Raw genomic sequence first — 18,169 nt, 5'->3', positions numbered from 1 at the left:
GAGACAGGCCATTTAGCAAGGAAAACTAGGGAAAATATTCTTCTTGGAAAAAGATGCAGGAGTGAGCACTTTTCCCCACAAAATGGCATCTCTGCTTGCCACTCATCTTGGTGCACATAATGTTTTCTTGGCATTCGGTGCTCTCCCAATGATGTCAATTGTTGCTCGTTACAAATGTCATGGTACAGGCTGAGGAAAATTAGTGGCACTTTGTGCTACCTTTTTGCTTCCCTGTTGACATTGAAGAACCCGAAATGGCAGCTTTGGAATTGACTGCAGAACACGAACACCTCCCAAATCCACATGATGTGTTACAGCTAACAGTGAGAGCGTTTTGCCATGTTTAGCCGCTGAGCTACATTCAATGGATGACTCGGTGTGTAACGCCTCACAACTGATAGATTTGTGAAAAGTGAGGGCAGGGTACTCGGGTAGGGATGAGGGCCTAGGAGCAGATGCCACAAATTCCACCAGTGAATTCCTTGTTCCCACTGAGACATCACGTTACAGCAAGAGCAGTAGACTTACAGTTCAGGTTTTCTAAATCAATACTGACGGAGATATTTCACACGACGTGAAATGCCTTTCATCCATCCTGTCAGGCCTAGACTCTCTCTCTCAGTGACAAACCAAAAATTGTTATTGCAGAGCTGTTAAGTACGGCATTAACTAATGTAGAGGCACTGGGAGCTCCAAATCATGTGCTAATGCTCATTTGAACGCTAACAGCCACCAAACTATGTATTTCATCACACGTACCATAATCTCAAATAGGAAAATTTACTTGTAACATAAGATCGGTTTTATTTGCCACATGTGTATTGGAATATCAAAATACACAGTGAAATGTGTTGTTTTGTGTCAACAACCAGCCCAAAACAGTCCGAGGATTGGGCTGAGGTAGCATGTAAGTGTTTCCTCACTTCTAGCGCCAACACAGCATGCCTCAGCTCACGAACACTAACGGTATGTCTTTAGGAATGTGGGAGGAAACTGGAGCAACCACAGGAAAACCAAGTGATCATGGGCGGAACTTAGAAACTCCTTATAAACTCCAATTAAATTTCATGAAGAAGAGGCTCAGCCCCAAATGTCGACTTATTGTTCATTTCCATGGATGCTGCCTGGCCTGCTGGGTTCCTCCAGCATTTTGTGTGTATTGCTTTGGATTTCCAACACCTGCGGAATTTCGTGTGTTTACTGATCAAACTCCGAAGGTAATCACTGGCATTGTAAAGCAACAGTGCAATCTGCTACGCCACCATGCAATCATACACCCCACACAAAAGTACCACCTTGCCCCCTCTCTCTGATAAATCCAGCAAGTTCAGATAGCTGATGGTCTTTCTTAGACACATGAAACCCAGTGCTCTGTTTGGGTCTCCAGCTATGTCGTTATTTCCTGCCCTGAGGAGTACATGGCATTCTGACTCACCTCCCTGAAGACTTGTCTTGCCTCTTCAGTGGCTGGTTCTATATCAACTTCTGGAATAAATCAGCCATCACATTTTTCTAATATGTTCTAGTGTGACTTTTATTGCTATCATTCAGTCAATATGGAGACTTCTAAATTTTCCTCCATTTTGTACTAGATTCATTTAGCACTGCACATTTGTGCTATCTCACCTATCTACATCCATTTCTGTTGTATTTGCTCCCTGTATTGCTATAGCGCATCCTTGATTTTTTCAAGTGGCTTTCTCTTTGTCTCTTCACAATGAGTTTGTATGTACTTCAGCCATGGTGTTACTTTCATTCCAGCTTCAGTCTCACCACTCCCTCAAGTCTGTGAAACATTAGCATTTCTGCTGGGTTGAATCTTCTGAATGATTGTGACATTACTTGAATAAGGAATTACAGGAACGGCAATTGATTGCTAGATGCAAAGCTAACCTTGTTAATTTTGGGTAATCAAATCTTCCTTCAGAATGCCTGTAGTCCTTTGGTTTCACTGTTGACAGGTTTACAGATGAATTAATATGTCCTTTCATGAGTGCCTCTCTTTACTGTGCATAAAGAGAGCAGCCCCAGTACGAGAGATGACTGAAAATCATTCTGCAGATGGTTAGGTATCTCCATAACTACAAACTCAAGTCTGCATATACAGTGAATTTTTTTTAAACTGCAGCAGCTGGAAATCTGAATTAAAAACAGAAGATGCTAAAATCACTCAGCAGGCTTAATCTTTTCCTGAAAGCAATTGCCAAGTGCCTTCACCGAAGGAATTGTGGTGGATCAAAAGACTGCTTATTGCTGTACTTCAAGAAAGGTTTGGGCACAGAGCGATCTGGTTGAATCGAGGTGGCAGAGCCTGGATCAGAAAGTGTATCGAAGCAGCAGGGCACAGGTCCGAGAGCGAGGAATGACCGGAGATTTGGATGATATAAGTGCCGTGTCAGATTGAAAAGGTCAGCGCTTTGGGGTCGGAGGTTCATCTCCCTGTTCTGCAAGGTTTACTCTTTTCTGCGCTGAACTGAGGCTGTGGTCCGCAACTAATGTGCTCCTGAATCGGCTGCAGTGATGGCTGTGGACTCATTTTCATGAACTTCAGTTCTGAGTGTCATTTGCATACTTTCATTGTTTGTACAATTTGTTTTTTTTCCTGCACATTGGGTTTTGACAGTCTTTTTTATGGGTTCTATTGTGTTTGGGTTGTGGCTAACTGTAAGGAGACAAATCTCAAGGTTATATATAGTCAAAGGTCAAGGGTTCGTTTTATTATCCGAGTAGGTATGCAGAATACAACTCTGAAATTTGTCTTTTTCAGATATCCACGAAACAAAGAAAAACTACGGAAGTCATTGAAAGAAAAGACATGAACACACCCCCCATGCCCCGTACAGAAAGAAAAAGAAACAAAAACACTGAAGCCCCAAACTCCCAATCCCTCCATCGCACAAAAACTAACAGATCGCCCACACAGAAAATGGCAGCTAGAACATTAAATCCCAAGCCCCCCAACCCCTTCCTTGCAAAAATCTAACACGTCGCCCACTCCGGAAATAAAAGTAGCAACAATAACCCCAAACCCCCAATCCCTAAACCACCAGTCAGCAATAAGAACGAAAACTGAAGGAGACCAATATAAACTGTAGTCCACACAAATAATCATATAAATCTCAGAATTTCAATAACATTAGCCGTCAGCATCGAAGAGGGTAACCGCTCGGACATAGGCCTTCGGTACAGAGCTACCGCTCACCCGTCCTCCTGTGGGGAGCAACCGATCGCTCTCTTCTGCATTCACCTTGATGTTTCAATCTCCCTCGATGCTTTAATAGGCAAGAAATGGAGTTGTCCCCATGCCCCATCTCTGGTCTTCTCCATGAGGCAGATCCTAAAATCTTCTCGGGACAGCAGAGCACTAGATCACTCAATTGATCTCCAAGCTGTAGGTCACAAGCTCCAACAGTTTCCAAAACACAATTAAGATTAAAAGAGTAAGTAGAAAAAGTGAAATAATTGACTATCTGGAAGATGTCGCCCAAGGAGTTGTCGTTCATTGGCGTGTGACGAGAATACAGATAAATTTAGATGTTTGCTGGCCTGGGCTAGCATCAGTGGCATCAGCAGTTGGTCTGCCACCTGTCCTCAGGGGAGGGAGAGATAAGGCACATAATGAAGCAGCATTTGGAGGTGTTAATGAAGGAGCCATCAGTCTGGGTATTGTCAAGAGCGGCTCCTCCTTTGAACCCTGAACTGTTTGAAGTGATGGACAGGCTATGCCCCAGCAGGGGGATAAAAAGGGACAGGTTCGCTAAGGCAGGACACACACACAACACCCGAGGTAACAAGACCCTGGAAGCGGTACGCCTCTCATAAGTCGGTGGGAAGTACCGACCCATAAACGCACAAGGTGGAAAGGTACGATCAGCGGGAACCCGATGCGTGTCCACCCTCGCTTGGGTGCCGGGTTCACTGCAGAGGATCGACCGCATCTGGAGGAGGGGTCACAGTCGGTGACCTCAGGTGACATCACAAAGGAGTCGCCCGAAAGCTGCTTGTGAGAAATATCGCCGGTCTGTGAGTGGAAGCCGTTCTGAATGATCAGTCGTTCTCGTTCTCTCTCTCCCTGCCCCCATGTTGTCCATCGCCATGGTAACGATTACTGCGAACTGAACTAAATTGGACTGAACTTTGTGTCACTTTGAAATTGGTCATTTACCCCTAGACAACGATAGAGCTTGATTGATGCTGTTATCTTAATTCTGTGCACATGTGTGTTTATCATTGCTGAACTGTTGCATTTATTATCCTTTCGATTACTGTATTGCTTGTTTCTTTAATAAAACTTTCTTAGTTCTAGTAATCCAGAGTCCAACTGAGTGATCCATTTCTGCTGATTTGGCAACCCAGTTACGGGGTACATAACATAAGTGGGGTTCTCGTCCACGATTTTGAATGCTAAATTTGGGACGGAGTAAATTGCTTGGGTTAAAATTCCCGAAAGAAAGAAAAGACAAACAGCAGAAATGGAGGCTGAGGAATTTATAAAGGCGCCGACCTTGGAGGCATTAGAGGATGCCAGGAAATCGGAATTGGTAGCTGTGGCCAAACGGTTGAATCTTGCTAAGGGGAAGTCGACAATGAGGAGAGAGGAGATACACACAGCTATTATAGAGCACTATGTATCTAAAGGTGTGTTTCCCCAAGGCGAGCTGGGGGTGGTGTCTATTGAAAAACCTGCTGGAGACGTGGTACAGGTGCAGCTCAAAAAACTGAGACTCGAGCACGAGTTCCGGGTACGACAGTTGGAGCGAGAAGAGAAGGAGAGAGAGGTAGAAAGGCAAGAGAGAGAGAGACAGTTGGAGAGAGAAGAGAAAGAGAGAAAGAGAGGCAGTTGGAGAGAGAAGAGAAAGAGAGAGAGAGACAGTTGGAGAGAGAAGAGAAAGAGAGGCAATGGGAGCGAGAAGAGAGAGAGAGGCAGAGGGAAAGGGAATTTGAGCTGGAGAAGTTAAAGATAAGGTCCGAGCAGGGGCTCGTGCCGAACCAAGGTGGAGGGTTCCAGGCGACCCAGGAGGTTAGGCTGGTTCCCCCATTTGACGATACCGACGTGGATCGGTACTTTCTCCATTTCGAGAAAGTGGCTATAAGTCAGGACTGGCCGAGGGATAAGTGGGTTGTTTTACCTCAGAGTGTACTGAAAGGGAAAGCCCAAGAAGCTTACTCCGCTTTGTCCGTGGAAGATGCCCAGAGGTATGAGGTGGTGAAAGAGGCCATCCTCAGGATTTATGAGTTGGTCCCGGAGGCATATTGGCAGAGGTTCCGGAACGTGAGGAAGCAGTGGGACCGCACGTATTTGGAGTTTGCCCGTGAGATGCAGACGTATTGTGAGCGTCGGTGCGCCTCGAAGGGGGTAGAGGGGGATTATGACAGACTGCTACAGCTGATCCTGATTGAGCAGTTTAAAGGTTGTGTCCCTGAGGGTATGAGATCCTACCTCGATGAGAAAGAGGCAGCCACGTTAGCCGCAACTGCTAAGTTAGCGGATGAGTATGCGTTGACGCATAAAATGAAGTGTGCCCCGAGTAAAGGCTACCAGAAGGGTAGTCAGGATGGTGGGGAGAGTCCGCCGGAAAAGTCAGAAAGTAAGCCGGGGACTAGTGAGAAGGATAAGGTAGACCGGGAGCAGTCTGGTAGGAAGTCTCCTGGGGTCGTCTGTTATAATTACGGGAAAGTTGGACACTTTGCGTCTAGGTGCTTTGCCCCAAAGAAGGAGACGAGAAAAGGGAAGACAGCGATTTTGAATGGCTGTATCGAGCTGTTAAGCGAACCGCTAGGGAAGGACAGGTCTGCCAAAATTCAGGAAGGGCGCGAGAGGTTTATCTCGGCTGGATTGGTGTCAGTGAAGGAGGGGTTAAAACCAGTTCCAGTGCGGATCTGGAGAGACACGGGAGCGTGTCAGTCACTGATACTGAAGAGTGTATTAGAGTTTAGCTCAGAGACCCAGACTGGGGAGGTAGAGGTCAAAGGTGTTGGGGAAGGGACAGAGTCAGTCCCTTTGCACCAGATACACTTACAAAGCAACCTGGTCTCTGGACTAGTCACGATCGGGGTGAGGTCTGAATTACTGATGAAGGGCGTGGAAGTCTTGCTCGGTAATGATGTCGCCGGGGGAATCGTGTTCCCAGCAGTGAGATTGACAGGTCAGCCTGCCAGCATTGAGGCCCCGCCCATGGACTCCCAGGTTCATCACGGGGCTGCGGTAGTAAATTTAGCTGAGACGTTTCTGCCAACCTCGTACGAGCCGGGGGTAGAAAATGAAAAGAAGGAGTGTAGTGAGACAAGAGGTAGTGAGGGAGCTGGGACAGACGTAGCAGTAGCCAGGAAAGAATTTGTGCAGACGCGGGAGCGAGACGAGGGACTGATGTTTTGGTGGAGACAGCTCTCTCTGACACAGCCTTAACAAGGGAACTAGTAGGTTATTATGTGGAGGAGGAAGTGCTAAGGAAGCAAGGGAAATCCAGTACCGTGCCCGCAGATGAGGAATGGGGGGTGGTGCAAAAGAGTTATGAGGTTTTTAACCTGGCCCACAAGATACCTCCCCGGCGGACATTTTGCGGCGCTGGAGGAAACAGTTGGTGGAATCATGAAAGAGGTTTACCGGCTGCCCAGGGGGGAGGATGTTATTGATTATGGCTGACGCGAACTGAGATGGTCACAGGCTTTTGATATGCTAACAAACCTAGTCGGGGTTAGCGTGGATATCAATGAAGCTAGGGGCCCCCGATAAGAGAAAAAAACCATTTTGAAAAGATTAGTATGGGATCGATCAGATGGGAGAAGGCTATTGTTTTGGCCAGGTCTACTGATAAGGTCTGTCCCTTAATCCCCGAACAAAGCGACTCTTTAGAAGTAATTAAACGACTCGAACCCGTGTGTTTGATTGTTCCGAGGCGATGCAAAGAACTGGGACGTTGGGTGATGTCTGTTACAATAGGCCAGCCTAGTAAACAACAGCCATATATAATGAGTAATTCAGTGACTAAAGGGCTGACGAACACAGGGGTGTGTATTGGCAATTTAATACGGCTGTCTGAAGCCAGCTTGATAGTGAACCTTGAAAAAAATGAGTTCAGCCACGCGAAGGTCACTTACCTGGGAATTGTGGTGACACAGGGGCAGCTAGCAGCGATGCAAGCTACAGTGCAGGCTATCGCTGACCTCCCAACCCCGACAGACAAGAGGGCCCTCAGAAGGCTCTTGGAGATGGTGGGGTACTGTAGGAAGTTTTGCAATAACTCTGCAGTCACTACCCCTCCCCCTCCTACTAAGCCCTTGCGAGAGAAAACTGAGTCGGAATGGGACTACCCTTGTTATTGTGGTCCGGGACAAAACCAAATGAGAGGTTACATTGATCGCAATTCAACAGTGTTTTTGGCCACTATGAAGTTTGCTGAGTTGGAGCCTGGTCTAAGGGATTATTAATAACACATATAAAAGGAACAGAAAATGTGATGACTGTCTGTCAAGGTGCTGACAACTTCAAATTCTCTGTATTAGCCAAATAGCTGATAAAGATGTATATTTGTGTGTATCAAATAATGTAGTCATGTTTGTAATTTTTACCCCACTAAAATCCTTAAAGTGGGGAAGTGTGAAGAGAATACACATAAATTAAGATGTTTGCTGGCCTGGGCTAGCATCAGTGGCATCAGCAGTTGGTCTGCCACCTGTCCTCAGGGGAGGGAGAGATAAGGCACACAATGAAGCAGCATTTGGAGGTGTTAATGAAGGAGCCATCAGTCTGGGTATTGTCAAGAGCGGCTCCTCCTTTGAACCCTGAACTGTTTGAAGTGATGGACAGGCGATACCCCAGCAGGGGGATAAAAAGGGATAGGTTCGCTAAGGCAGGACACACACACGACACCCGAGGTAACGAGACCCTGGAAGCGGTGCGCCTCTCATAAGTCGGTGGGAAGTACCGGGCCATAAATGCACAGAGTGGAAAGGTACGATCAGTGGGAACCCGGTGTGTGTCCACCCTCGCTTGGGTGCCGGGTTCACTGCAGAGGATCGACCGCATCTGGAGGAGGGGTCACAGTCGGTGACATCAGGTGACATCACAAAGGAGTCGCCCGAAAGCTGCTTGTGAGCAATATCGCCGGTCTGTGAGTGGAAGCCGTTCTGAATGATCAGTCGTTCTCGTTCTCTCTCGCCCTCCCTCCACGTTGTCCATCGCCATGGCAACGATTACTGCAAACTGAACTAAATTGGACTGAACTTTGTGTCACTTTGAAATTGGTCATTTACCCCTAGACAACGATAGAGCTTGATTGATGCTGTTATCTTAATTCTGTGCACATGTGTGTTTATCATTGCTGAACTGTTGCATTTATTATCCTTTCGATTACTGTGTTGCTTGTTTCTTTAATAAAACTTTCTTAGTTCTAGTAATCCAGACTCCAACTGAGTGATCCATTTCTGCTGGTTTGGCAACTCAGTTATGGGGTACGTAATAGGCGCCATCGCGACCGGAAGGTACATACTTTGATAATAAACAAACTTTGAAATTTGAAGTTACAAATGGGCAATAAATCCTGGTCTTGTCAGTAATGCCTGCATCCCAAAAAATAAACAACTATGAGAAAATTCACTGTTAAAGTTTTGTTTTTATATGTTATAAGCTGTCGGCTGATCTTCGTTCAGACTATCTTGCATTCTTTTTCAGTGACTGGTGCTTTGATGTAAACAGCATTGATAAATCTGGTAAAAATCATAAGTTAAACTGAATTATACCAGAGGAAGTGCTGAACTTTGCTTCTGGTTCTCATTTCTCCAACTTAATGGATTCCAGTTTATCATTGTCGTGGTGTAAACTCTTAGCTGCTACTTTTGATTCTGTCTGCAGCCTCCTGCAATGTGAGGGTCAACGAACACTGGAAGAACAACATCTTATCTTCTACTTAAGATCACTGCAGCCTGGAAGTCTTTTTCAACTTTACATAACCTCCTGTTTGTATGAGAACAGCTTATTCTTGTCTGCCATTGCTTTTTCTCCATTTTTCTGTAGTCAGATTATACATTACACAAAGAAGTCTAATCTGAACTGCTCCATTATATCACTATATTAGAGAAATTTCCTTTGTTCTATCTATTCCTCCACCCCCCCCCACCCTCTTAGCACTTGCTTCTCGCTTTTTTAGTTCTAATGAACAACTCTAGATCTGAAACATTAACTGTTTTTCCTTCCACGGGTACTCTGATCTGTTGAGTTTTTCGAGCATATTCTGTCTTTAGACAAGGAATTGTCACTGAGTGCTTTCAGGGAAGCATGCATGACACTGACAGAGGAGTTTGTGTTCTCCTAGCCCCACAATGCTGTGAAAGACCAGCCACTTGGTGATCAGAGCATTAGATACAAGGGCTCCCCAAAGGTCCAATGCATGTCTGAGACACAGGACACTTCTAAGCATTTCCTTACAATGGTGTCAAATATCTGAGCTCTCAGAAGTATTATGTATCTAATGTTTAGTTCATTTCTAGCCTGCCTACTTCCTATTGCTTGCTGTTCTCAACCATCGAGTATATAGCATGCTTCTTTACTGTACATGCCTCCATTGTTTCCCTGATCCTGAACTCTTCAATGATTATCTCATGATATCGCTGTCGATTCAATTTTGTTTATTATCATATGCATGAGTATATGTATTCACAGGTGCAACAAAAAGTTTATTTGCAGCAGCATCACAGCCACATGGTGTCAAAAAAGCAGCATTCACAAGAGAAACATAAGTTATGCACAATTTTTAATAAGTAAGCAGAAATAGGTCAAAAAACATCTATTTTTGTTCAAAGTGTTCATTGTGTTGCCAAACTGCTGTGATTATGGTTCTGTCATTCGGTTTAAGGATAAAGTGGTTGAAAGGAAGTAGCTGTTCTTGAACCTGGTGGTGTGGGACATTAAGTTTCTGTACCTTCGGCCTAATGGTAGCTGCAAAAAAATGGCGTGCAAATACCACTAAGGTAGATCCTCCTGTGGTCACTACTAATAGAGTGGAGGGATGTGTCTGTGATGTATTAGGCCAGAGGCCACTATTCCTTGCTTCTTTTGTTCCTACACGCTTGAATTGCCATACCAGACTATCATGCAACCAGTTAGCATACTTTCAAGAATACAACTGTAGAAGTTTGTTAGATTGTTTGATGATAAGTCAAGACTCCTTAACCACCTAAGAAATTAAAGATGCTGGCCTCTCTACCTCCATTACCACAATGTAGAAGGTGTTCATCTGCCTTCCCCTTTCTCAAGTCATCTCTTTAATTTTGCTGATGTCGAGCAAGAAATTGTTTTTGTGACACCATTCAACCAGGTAATCTATTTTGCTCCTGTAAGCTGCGTTTTGTCCAACAACAATTATGTTATTGGCAGGTCAGAAGATAGCTTTGAAGCTGTGTTTAGCCACATACTCAGGTGTATAGAGAGCACACAGCCTTGTGGTGACGGTCAGTGAGGAGATGTTACCAACCCTCACTGATTACGGTCTGCAGGTGAGGAAGTCAAGTATTCAGTTGCCAAGAGAGGTACAGAGACCCAGGTCTTGAACCTTAATGATGAGAATTTGGGTGGGATAATCGTGTTGAAAGCCAAACTATAATTGAGGAACAGCAGCCTAATATGAGTTTGTGTTGTCCAGTTCACATTAACTCTGCCCTTCGTCTCATCTGCCTTAATGTGGCACACTTTGTTCTATGTACCTCTTGAACAAGAATATCAGAATTGCCTAAGAATATTATTGGCTTCTGTCACTCCAGAGCAAATATACCTGATTACACGTGCATGTTGAAGATCGGAATTTCTCTTGCTATGGATTCAATTTTAGAAACTTGCCAAGGATGATTGAAAGGAAAATTAATCAAGAGGGATGAATATAATAATGAATATAAGCCAGCAAGAAATATAAAAAGAAACTAAAAAACTAAAAAGTTCTACAAGTATATAAAAAGGAGAGTTGTTGATGTTTGTAAATTAGAAGACGAGACTGTGGAATTAATAGAGATATTTTGTAACTTTCTTCCTTTGAGAAGACAGTGAATACATACAGTGGTGGCAGGGTAGCATGATGGTTAGCGCAGTCACTTTACAGCACCAGTGTTCACTGATCGGGCTTTGATTTTCTCCACTGTCTGTAAGGAATTTGTAAATTCTCCCTGTGACCCTGTGGGTTTCCTCTGGGTGCTCTGGTTTCCTCCTACATTCCAAAGTCGTGCAGTTAGGATAAGTGAGTGTGGGCATGCTATGTTGCCGCTGCAAGTGTGTGACACTTGCGCAATGTCCCCAGCACACTCCTTGGACTGTGCTTCTCATTGACACAAAAGAACGCATTTCTCTCTATGCTTCAATGTACATGTGACAAATAAAGCTAATCTTAATCCTAATTTAAAACATCTGAAAGCAAAATAGAAGGAGGAACTTAAAACAATCACATCTGCTAAGGAAACCACACAGGGCAAACCAATTGGTCTAAATTATTAGTCATATTAGTTTGTGTGGTTTTCTTTGCAATTGTGATTGCTCCATTGAACATACTGAGAGTGTTGGAGCCAAGTTCGCTGATAAAACAGTGGCTGATGGAAAAGTAAGCTATTTGGAAGGTGTAAAGTTCAAATGAATATAGTTGAGTAGATAAGAGGGCACAAATTTAGGAGGTAGAATGTATGTTGGGAATTCTGAAGTTACCCTCTTCGGTAAGATAAATGAGAAAGCAGATTATTGCTTAAATAGAACACACTGCAGGGTTCTTTGGAACAGAAAGACCTATGTGTTTTGAAACATGTGAAACGTGAATCTACAACCATGCAAATAAAGCAAGTAGTTAGGAACACAAATGTAACATAAGCCTTACAAGAAGTATGGATTAAAATAGTGTTAAAAATAAGGACACAAGAGATTCTGCAGATGTTGGAAATCTTTAGTAACACACACAAAAAGCTGGAGGAACTCAACAGTCAGACAGCATCTAAGAGGGAAAATAAACTGCTGGCGTTTCAGGCCAAGATCTTCCATCAGAATTCATCAGTCCAGATGAAGGGTCTCAGCCCAAAACATTGAATATTTACTGCCAGACTGCTGAATTCCTCCAGCATTTTGTGCATATTGATGAAAATTCAATAGAAAGAGCATTGGTGACAACACATCTGGACTTGTGCATACAGTTTTGGTCTTCTTATTTCAAGAGGAATAAACTTTCCTTGGAAGTATTTCAGAGGAGCTTAACCAGGCCGATTCCTGGCATGAAGAATTTTTCTTATGAGAACCATTTGAGCACGTTAAGCCAATATTGTTTGGAGTTTAAATGAATGAGACATAACAGCTTTTGAAATGTAAGATCCTGTGGGGCTGAACAGAGCGGATGCTAGGAGGATTTTTTTTTCTCAAGGGGAACCTAGAGCAAATGACATAGTTCCAGTATTAGGGGGTAGCAACCCACTTAGGATAGGGATGTGGAGGAATTTCTTCGGGGTCATGAATCTTTGGAATTCTCTATTTTAGAGCTGTGGAGGCATTGAAAATATTTAAGGCAAAGATAAACAGGTTATACAGAGTTCAAGCAATTCAGGACAGACAGGAAAGTGGAATGGCAGCTGAGCTTAGAATAGTTATAACTTTATTGACTGATGGAGCAGCCTAAGGGGTTGTTTAAGCTATTCGTGCCACTACTTATTTTCTTTCCTTCAGCTCCTCATGTTCCTCTTTTTGTAACTTGGTGATCTGGTGAAGGGTAAAACAGGAGTCCTTTCTTAAGACCTTGCAGAGATTATGAAAGGACGTTGCCCTCATAAGCTTCTGCCTAAACGTTATGGTGGCTGTTGTGTGCAGGAACAGATGATAGTGAAGGTGTAGCCTGTGGTCCAGTTGAAAACGGATGTGTAGTACTCACAATGAAACACTGTTAATGTAATGAGCATACATACCTGTAAGACCACAAGACGTGGAAGCAGAATTAGGCCATTTGGCCCATCGAGTCTGCTCCACCATTTGATGATGGATGATTTATTTTCCCTCTCAACCCATTCTTCTGCATTCACCCCGTAATCTTTGACACCCTTACCAATCAAGAATATATCAATCTCCACTTTAAATTTTCCCGGGAATTTGGCATCCAGAGCCATCGGTGGCAATGAATTCCACACATTCACCACCATCCTATTAAAGAAATTCATTCTTATCTCTGTTCTAAAGGGACGTCCTTCTATTATTCTGAGGTGCCCTCTGATGCTAGACTCTCCTTCTACAGGAAACATCTTTTGCACGTCTATTCTATCTAGGACTTCTAATATTCAGTAGGTTTCAAAGAGATCCCCCTCAATGAGTTCTTCTAAACTCCAGTGGCTACAGACCTACAGCACCTCGTGTTAACCCTTTCATTTCCAGGATCATTCTTGTGAATCTCCTCTGGATGCCAGCACATCCTTTCTAAGATAGCAGTTTGGGGCTCCATATCTAAGAAGGATGGGGCCCCAAACTGCTCACAATACTCCAAATGCAGTCTGACCAATGCCTCATAAAGCCTTAGCATTACATCCTTGCTTTTATATTCTAGTCCTCTAGAAATGAACACTAATATTGCAATTGCTTTCCTTACCACCGTTTCAGCTTGCAAGTTAACCTTCAGGGTACAAGGACTCCGAAATCCATTTGCATTTCAAACTTCTGAAATTGTTCCCTGTTTAGAAAGCAGTCTATGCCTTTATTCCTTCTACCAAAGTGCATGACCATACACTTCCGTACACGATATTCCACCTGCCACTCCTTTGCTCATTTTCTCAATCTCAGTCTTTCTGCAGACTCGTTGCCAACACTAGCTGCCCTGATACTATTTTGGTATCGTCCACAAACTTAGCCCAAAACCATCAATTCCATCATCAAGCTCAGAGACCTCGGCCTGCACCCCACCTTACGCAGCAGCATCCTAGGCTTCCTATCGGATCGCTGACAGGTGATATTGATGGGCTCCCTCACCTCTGCCTCCCTGACCCTCAACACAGAGGCCCCCCAGAGTTGTGTTCTGAGAATCCTTCTCTACTTCCTGTATACCCACGACTGTGCTGCCACACACAGCTCCAACCTGCTGATCAAACTCACAGATGACACGACTTTGATCAGCCTGATTTCTAGCAGTGACAAGACAGCCTACAGAGGAGAGGGTGACACCCTGACACAGTGGTGCTAAGATAACAAACCCTCCCTCAATGTCCAAAAAACAAAAGAGCTGATTGTGGATTACAGGAGGAACGGAGACAGGCTCGGCCCCCGATCAACGTCAATGAGTCTGCAGTTGAGAGGGAGAGTAGTTTAAATTCTTCAGTATGCACATCACCGATCATCTCACCTGGACCATACACACTGGCTTTGCGGCAAAAAAAGCACAACAGCGTCTCTTCCACCACAGGCAACTGAAGAAGTTCAGCTTGGGACCCCAGATCCTCAAGACATTCTACAGGGGCACATTGAGAGCATCCTCACTGGCAGTATCACCACCTGGTACAGGAACTGCACCAACCTTGATCGCTGGGCACTGCAGACAGTGATATGAGCAGCCCAGCGCATCTGTGGATGTGAACTTCCCTCCACTGAGGACAGTTATAGCAGCAGGTGCAGAAAGAAAGTCTGGAAGATCATCAGGGACACCAGTCACCCCAACCATAAACTGTTTCAGCTGCTTCTATCTGGCAAATGGTACCACGGCATTCAAGCCAGGACCAACAGGCTACAGGGCAGCTTCTTTCTACAAGCTATTAGACTTTTAAATTCACATGTCTGTACATTGTGACAGAGTCAAAACGCAAAGATTTTTACTCCCTTATGTTGTGGGATGGATGTAAGATTTAAATAAATTCAAGTTAAATAAATTCAATTCCAAATCATTGACATATAACATGAAAAGATGCAGTCCCATCACCAAACCATGCAGAATATCATTAGTAACCAGCAGCCAAACAGAAAAAAAACCCTCTCTATTCCCACTCTATGCCTTCTACCAATCAGCCAATCTTCTATCCTTCCTAGTATCTTTCCTGTGAGACAATGGCTCTAGTTAAGCAAGCCTCATATGTGGCACCTTATCAAAGGCCTTCTGAAAATCCAAGTAAACAACATCCATCATACTTTCTTGTTCTGCATCGTTCCTTTCCAATCCTTTGAAGGATCTCTGTCTGAAAAGGAGATTGTTCATTTTTCTGCATCGATGCTTTCTGAGCTGCTGACTTCCTCTCTGCAATCAGTGCTGATGCAGGATTTTAGCCCAAAACATTGACAATTCCTTTCCACCTACAAACACTGCTCAAACTGTTAAGTTCTTCCAGCGGACTGTTACATCAGACTCCAGCGTCTGCAATCCATGCAGGATATGGAGTCAAGTTTCCATTAGATTATATGTGGGTACTTAGTCCCTATGTGCAGAATCGAGGGGATTGAAGGTTATGGAGGAGTGGAAGTAGAGGTGGTATGATCAGGGTTGGGGACTTCATACAGTGAAGATAAAGTAACAACTTGTGTGGGTGTCTGTACAGCACAGCAGCTCTTTTAGTGATGGGTTGCTCACTTTGACATATTTTTTAGATTATGAGAACACTCAGTCCTCTTTTTATTGTCATTTAGAAATGCATACATGCATTAAGATATGATACAATGTTTCTCTGGAAAAAACAGGACAAACCAAAGACAAACACTGACAGAACCACATAATTATAACATATAGTTACAGCAGTGCAAAGCAATACCATAATTTGATGAAGAACAGGCCATGGGCACAGTAAAAAATAGTCTCGAAGTCCCAAGTCGATCGATTCCCGAGTTCCCGATAGCAGGCGGCAAAAGGGAGAAACTCCCTGCCATAAACCTCCAGGCACCGTCAACTTGCCGATGCCTTGGAAGCAGCTAACCACAGCCGACACTGAGTCCATCCATCCGAAAACTTCAAGCTTCCAACCAGCCCCTCCGATACAGCCTCCCGAGCGCCATCCTCTGCCAAGCGCCTTCGACCTCTCCCCAGCCACTGAAACACGCAAAGCCGAGGATTTCGGGGCCTTCAGTTCCGGAGATTCTGGTTACCACACAGTAGCATCGGCAGTGAACCGGGCATTTCAGAAGTTTTCCAGATGTTCCTCCGTACTCTCACGTCCATCTCCATCAAATCAGAATTGTGCACAGTCCCCTACTTGACAGATAACAGACATTATCACCGAAGAGGCCGCGCGCAATGCCGTCGCGCCGCCATCTTCTCCTCCCATTAAGATATTTAGAGATATGAAATCTCTTGTCTCCATTGTGTGCAGATTTTCACTCTTGGAGGAAACAGCTCAAGCCACCTTCTGTGTCAGCTTCTTCTTATCTTGGCCCTTGGAGGTTGCCTGGATCCCTTGACACACAGTCCCTTCCTCTGAGCATGCATCTCAGACCCCAGCAGGGCAATGTCCCTTTGTGTAAATATCCCCCTCATCAGAATCACAGTAAAGTGGAAGCTGCTGCACTGAATTTCACCTAGTCCTGTTAGGAACCATGAGAGACTTCATTTGAACAACTTTGCTTATGTGTACAAGGTTAGAATGCTGTGCATGCTTGGATTTGTCTTTTCTTGACAAGGACCTGATTTAGCACTAGCACCACAAATACCCCTATTTCAGTGTGCAAAAGTAAGTGCAATCCAATTGCATACATTTATGTTTCTCCTGCTGTAAAAATAAAGTTGTAGATTATTTAACTATTCTCAAGAATATCAGACACAACCTACTAGCAATCAGTAAAACTTCTCAATTTTTAACAAGATATACCAATACCATCACACACATTAAAACATTATATTAAACTGGTCTCAGTGAGAATAAATTAAGAATATGATGGAAAACACACAAAAAAAACTTTCCTGATGGTCATAAAAACCTGGTTCTAATAGTCACTGAGACTAAGCAGAAATATTGACAGAAAATTCACATTCAAGTATTCGTAACAAAGCGCATAGGGATGGCAAGGTTGCAGTTGGGGAAATGAATAGATGCTGTCAAAGACTATGACAATTGGAACTATTGGAATGGTCATAATATGGCAAGGCTTTAAATTTTAGTAGTATTTTAGATTGCGCAACTGATTTGCATTCAAGTAATGTACATCTCTGGGTACAAGTCACACTGGGAAATTAATACCATATTGAGAAGGTAGAAAAGGCAGTAAACATGTTTTCCTATTATCAACAATAAAATTGCCTTTAGCCAAACTCCATTGCACTTCTTTATCTGGTAATTACATTGGCCGTTTCAGCAACGCACTTCCAGATTCTTGACAACATTTTACAAAAATCTTGGGACGGTGCATTAAGTGCTTTTTGGCACCCAGCAATGTCTGGGAGGAAGAGGCTGAGACTTCTCAGGGGGAGTTCTTTCATAGCAGAACTAAAATATTGACTGTTCCATCACATATACTCAGGGATTATTTGAGAAAAACTCTTTCTGACCTAGTAAAGGAATTTTCTAAGCACTATCTGGACTTTCTTGTTAACTCTTTACACAATGAAGCTGGTTGTTGTAGCATTACCCCCAATGTATAACTTTGTTTTTTTCCTAGTGAACAATTATATGCATCTTCTCAAAATTCAGCCTTGGAGGAAAAATTCAATGAATGATTTGTTTGGCCTCAAAAGTTTAAATTTTTCTATTTAAGTAAATTTTTATTGTGGCTTGTCTGGTAAAGCACCAGAGTTCTGCTTTCAGCAATTTAAAACAGCTTGTGGTGAATATTTTGGGGACCTAGTTTATAGCCTGCTGTTGGAGAACCTTACTGCTTCTACACTAGAGTCTGCATTGTACAAAGGAGACCGCTGTAAATTCATGATCAGAACTGTGATTTAAGGCTCCAGAGATTTTTGCATATTTCATATTGATGCAAAATAAGCAAATAAAACCAGCCTTTTTCACAAGCCCCGACTCAGTCTCTTTGCCTTTGTCGTATTTGTTCCAATGGAAAGACCTTGCACTCAGCAGCTTCTGAACTGTCCTCCTTCTTCCTGAAATGTGTCTTCCCCCGTGCCATAACCTTTGGAGCTCTCAACTGTACATTCTCGATTTCCTACATGTCTACTCTCACCTACTACCTCCTGAAACAGAACAAAGATAGCTTTCTTAGTACTAACTCTCCAGCGTTCAGTAGCAATGTCTATCTATTACCACGAGTCAT

The sequence above is a fragment of the Mobula birostris genome, chromosome 12 (genome assembly GCF_030028105.1).
Source record: "Mobula birostris isolate sMobBir1 chromosome 12, sMobBir1.hap1, whole genome shotgun sequence".
Classification (NCBI taxonomy): Eukaryota; Metazoa; Chordata; class Chondrichthyes; order Myliobatiformes; family Myliobatidae; genus Mobula; species Mobula birostris.
Note: the sequence above shows the minus strand (reverse complement) of the source record.